General features: G+C 33.7%; 1 pseudogene; it reads left to right on the top strand.

Moving 5' to 3' along the window:
• The first annotated feature begins 3403 nt into the window (after positions 1 to 3403).
• Positions 3404 to 5021, top strand: LOC116125877 (annotated as a pseudogene).
• Positions 5022 to 5698: the final 677 nt, after the last annotated feature.

Below are 5698 nucleotides of genomic sequence, written 5' to 3'. Positions count from 1 at the left end.
ACATGTTATTTTTTTATCAAAAAGAATCCGGACCATTAGAAACCCTTTACGAATGAAAACAAATTAACAAATTCATACTGGGTTATCATGTGAGTGCAAGCAGTGGTCACATGATGAAAAATAGTGGCACTATTATAATTTTAGTGATGCAATTGCAATAAAATAAACTAAGGCATTGAAAGTATGCCGATCAGAATAAAGAGGGCTGAAATTTTAAGCTTTTATTAGCTCTTTCTCTCAATTGTGTTGTGTCTAGAATGAAAGAAATTGGCTCACTTTATAGTCTTTCCTCACCAACCAACCTCCTATAAAAGCCAATTATCCAATAACAAATCATGAGTCATATTCATTCATGTGGACTTGCATGGGTGATGCGTCTTCAAGTGAAAATGCATGGGCGATGTGTCTTCAAGCGAAAATGCATGCATGGGTCATGTGTCCATTTGACAAGCAAGGTGGCAAATGGTTGGAAAGCCACATATTTTTTTAAAACTCCCCCTTAGATTTCCACCATTTAAAGATAATTATTTTTAACCTTACTTGAAAAAAATCAGTAGGACAAAAATCAAAGTAAAGAACTACAATTCTATAACGAAACTGTAAAGCGGTGTTGGACATGTTTCATACAGTCTCGTTAAAAACCTTGCCAGTAAAGACGCAATAATACAAAACCTGATCAAGGAAAAAAGAGTACAGTGCACATATGTCCAATACAAGAGTCCTTTTCCAAAAAAAAAAAAAAAACTCCCCCGATTGATGCTCCCCCTTATAATGGGAAAATTAACTTAGTTACTTAATAAGCTACCACACACCGATGTCATACACTAATTTTTCAAATGTTGATGTCGATAAGGTCTTAGTGAATAAATCTGCAAGATTATCAATGGAGCGTATTTGTTTGACATGAATCTCTCGATTTTACTGGAGTTCGTGAGTGTAAAAGAACTTCGGTGAAATATGTTTAGTTATATGTCCTTTGATATATATATCATCTTTTGACTTGAGCAATACATATTGCATCGTCTTCATTTGTAATTGTAAGAGTATCAGAGGTACATGATAAGTTGCATGTATTCTCAATATGATGGATGGCAAATCTTAATCATATGCATTCTCGAGTGACTTCATGAAACACATGAATCTCAAAATGATTGGAAGAAATGGTTGTTTTTGATGAATTGATGATAGAAATGCGAAGCGATGTTGAGGAGGAACAACTAGCAACTAGGGAAGCCGAAACGAGGCAAGAGAAGACCGATTAGTGCCAAAAATTGGAAGAAAAGTGGTTGGAAGATGCAAGGACACGCAGTCGGCGATGGGACGGTGAGGAGATGACGGAGATGAAGGAGATAAAGAAGATCAATGCTTGGGGAGGTGGATTGTCGCCGGAGGTTGCCAAAAAATGAAGGTGAGGAGTGTAGGGTTTGGGGTGTGCAGTGGCTACCCTTTTGTGCGACCTCTCACTTTGGAAAATATAATGGCAGTCCTTGTACAAAACAAAAGTAACAAAATCAACCCCAAATGTAAACATCCTAAACAACACAAAAGAGACAAAATAAACCTTGATCAATAAATCACACCCTAATATTGACTTATTAATCTCAACTTTCAATCCAAACATGCAAGATTGAAAGAAAAATTCATAAAGTGATTTGCATGAATAATTTCACAATTTCCTTTATTGTCTCAATATAATTTCTTTTTCAAATACAAATGGGGTATTTTAATCACTTTAATAGTCATGACTCTAATAGAAAGCCACATAGTTCATGATAGGTGCATTAGTTTACTATTAGTTTTTACAGTAGAAACAAACAACACAAGATTTTTATGACCTGAGTAAATCAATATGAATTACAACTTGTTCACGATTGTGCCTATCGTAATACTTAAAAGATCATGTTATAAAAATTATTTTTAATATAGTTGACTTTTTAAAAGATCATGTTATGGTAATTTAAAATTTTAACTTAATCTGAAACACAAATTAATCATAAATATATTGAAATCTAACTAGAGAGGAAGTTGGAGGTAGTTATTTTCTTTGACACTTGATCTACTCTTAAACCATTATTGTAAGGATTAATGGCTGAAAGTTTGTATCAAAAATTTAAGTCATAAATTTATGCTGATATAGCCTAACCATTTTTGGTGTTGTATTTGTATATTTATCATAACTGATATAATATAACGTAATATTCGAAGACTGGAAAACATAATATAAAACTAATAATTATAAATCTTCGTATTAATTTGTAGAAAAGAGTTTTTAGTTTTTACAATATAAAACTGCCAGAACATTTAAAAGAAATGGTGGCATATAAGACAAAACAAGTGGGGCAATGGATTCAGGGCCGTCTCAAGAACATTTATGATCTTAGGCCAGAATTACTTTTGGGGCCTTCTAATAATATAAGCATATATTAAAAAAATATATCAAATTTATTTTCTTGTCTTTTGAGATGTAAATTCGCTAAGAGGGGTGGACGGCGATCGGCAGGCTAACTGGGTCAGGTTGGTGGGGGGTTTTGGAGAGTAAATGTTGGAGAAGTGATGGGTGGTGAAATAGGTAATTTCCAATGCCTGGATTGGCTAGAAAAGGCTTGAGAAGTCGCAACCCAAAAGGTATCGATGGCCGGCGATTTGACGGAGTAAACGAATGAGTTATGATAGGGATTTTGGTGAGAGGGTTGAGAGGAGGAAGATGGTGGTGTCAGGGAAGGCCAACAACGCTAGTACATACTGAAAAGGTCAAAAATGGCTGTTGTGCATGGTGGAGTTGGGTTATGAGATTCGTAGAAAATCGGTTAAATCAAGGGCTATCAAGGCTGGAAAAACACTTGGGAAAATGATAAAGTGATGATTCCAGTCAATTTTGGTGAGAAAATTGATGGGAATCAACTCCAAATGGCTGGTAGTGAAAGAAGGGTGGAGATAATTTATGTGAATGTCCAAATTTGGGATGGAATTGGGGCTGAGTAATTTGAGACATGTAAATGACTATTTTAGTCTTTTATTGCTAAAAGAAATTTAATGTGTTAATTTAGGGGTGTAAATTGGAATATATGAAACTAGAGTTACACACTTACTATTTTATCAAATTTTGGGTGGGAATATATGTAAGAAAATTATAATAAATTTGGGTCTTTTTGGTTTTTTTTTTTTTTTTGTTTTCTCCTTGGCTTGCATAAAAAATGTACACCATTTTTATTTTTGTAATATATTAAAAAGTTATAAAAAATTTGGGCCCCTATTTTTGGGGACCCTAGGCAGGTGCCTCACCTGCCTACCCCTTGAGCCGGACGTGAATGGATTCATGAGAAAAGATGCGTATTATTCCATTCAAGTATAAATATAACAAGGGAGAGGAGATGGAGATGAAGGAGAAGGTGGAAAAGGGGCAATGGGTAGTACTGAAACAACAACAAAAGATAAGATCCTTATATTTGGAAGAACTGGATACATAGGCAAGCGTTTCTTTAGGCCATAAAATATATGTTTATGTTCGTCCAATCTCGGAGAAAACCAGTCTCTCCAAGCTACAACTACACAAGGAGTTTCAGTCCCTCAGTGTCATCATTGTCCAAGTAATTAATTAATTAATACTCCCTCTCCCTCACTATTTTTATTCCATATATTTACATGAAACTTCATTTTTAAGTAAGTTAAAAAGGAGAAATGAAAATGCAGGGAGAGCTAGATGAACATGAGAAACTTGTAAGTGTAATTAGGGAAGTGGACGTGGTGATATCTGCACTAGCTTATCCTCAAGTTCTTGACCAATTCAAGATCATAGATGCTATCAAAGTTGGTGGTAATATAAAGGTAACGTTAAAAATATATATATGGTTTATTTTATTAAGATTCAAGGTTTTCATTTAGGAATTTTTATTTAATTAGTAATAACCAGCTTAATTATCTTTGGTAGAGGTTTCTTCCATCAGATTTTGGATGCGAAGAGGACAGGGTGAGACCTCTACCTCCATTTGACAATTTTCTAGAGAAAAAGAGAAGAATCAGAAGGGCAATAGAAGCAGCTGGGATTCCTTACACCTTCGTTTTAGCTAATTGCTTTGGCGCTTACTTCGTTAATTTCTTGCTTCGCCCATTTGACCAACCAGACCATATACTTGTCTACGGAAGTGGTGGAGCAAAAGGTAATACTTATTTCAACAAAATATTATATCATAATTTCACTATAAGTAGATAGGAAAATTAAGGGGTTTTCTCCAAGCCCTAAGGTTTAATTAAAAATTTCAAAAGTAACATAAATCTCCCATCTTTTAGTGTGCCATTAGAATTTATAACATGATAGGTTAATAAGTATTTACATAATTGCCCTCTATCATTTACTTTAATACCAAAAACTTAATGATAGAGAGATTTTTGTTATTACAATAACTACTGGGGGAATTCTTCGCTATGTAATTACACCTATCCCTTAATTTGGCATTAACATCTGTATGCAACTGTGTTAAATTATGAAGAAGATATAACCATATGCACAATCAAAGTGGCAAATGATCCTAAAACGTGCAATCGAGATGTGATTTATCGTCCTCAAACAAATGTCATATCACAGCTTGAATTGATCTCACTTTGGGAGCAAAAGACTAGCCGTACTTTCAAAAGGGTTCATATTGCAGAGGAAGATTTAGTGAAACAAGCTGAGAGTAAGAACTTTGACTGCAATTTATTCATTCCATTTACCCTATAGGTTAAGCATTTAATTTTAAAATTGTCTGATTTATTTGTGGGTACAATTTTCATTAATTTTTTAACAATCATATTAAATTTAATGCTTCAATGTTTTAATTGCAGCCCTACCGCATCCAGAAAATATACCATTATCCATTCTGCACTGCATATTTGTAAAAGGTGAAACGATGAGGTTTAGACTTGATAAGAATGACGTTGACGCTTCGAAGTTATATTCAGATTTTCAGTTCTCCATAATTGATCAACTTCTTGACATATTTTTGCTTGATCCTGCAAGGCCTCCAATTGCTGCGTTTGAATGATCTTCAAGTCTTTTTCACTCTTCAATTCAAAACCTATATGTTGAAGTCTTACATATCTATTTCCATTTCTTTCTTTTCGGATATAAGTTTTATTGTACTTCCTTTATTGTAGTATAATATATATGTTTAGCTATATGAATTTGAGTTGACGTCAGTAAGTTCAACCGTCATAAATTTAATTCGTAGTTTGAGTTTATAATGGCCTTGTAATTGGAGGACTCTCTTCAAGTTATGATTGAAACCTAAGACGAAATCAGTATCCAAGATATATTTATAGTAGATTAATACACAACCTGTATAAGAGGCAATTGCTTCTTAATCATAAAATACTTCAAAGATGAATATGTTCTCATGCAATAGTATGGAATTCTTGACATGTATCGGATTGGAATAACCTGCCCTTCCATAATCTTAATTCTACGCCAAAGAATTTCCGGCCTCTACCATATAGTTATTTATCTTTACTTGGTTATAAATGAAGCATCCATACTCTTTTTTGTTTCTCAAAAATTTCATAAAATAGGTTATATAATTACCCCCAAAATTGTAAAGGATCTAATGAGCTCAACGTTGACTATTTATTACAAGAGTCAATTAGGAAATGTGTCTATGGTAACTAGGATAGATATCTCATATCTGAAAACTGTTAGGTCATGATGTTAATCCTCGCACTAATT

Source organism: Pistacia vera, unplaced genomic scaffold (assembly GCF_008641045.1).
Source record: "Pistacia vera cultivar Batoury unplaced genomic scaffold, PisVer_v2 Contig173, whole genome shotgun sequence".
NCBI lineage: Eukaryota > Viridiplantae > Streptophyta > Magnoliopsida > Sapindales > Anacardiaceae > Pistacia > Pistacia vera.
Note: the sequence above shows the minus strand (reverse complement) of the source record. Positions and strands in the feature narration are given on the sequence as shown.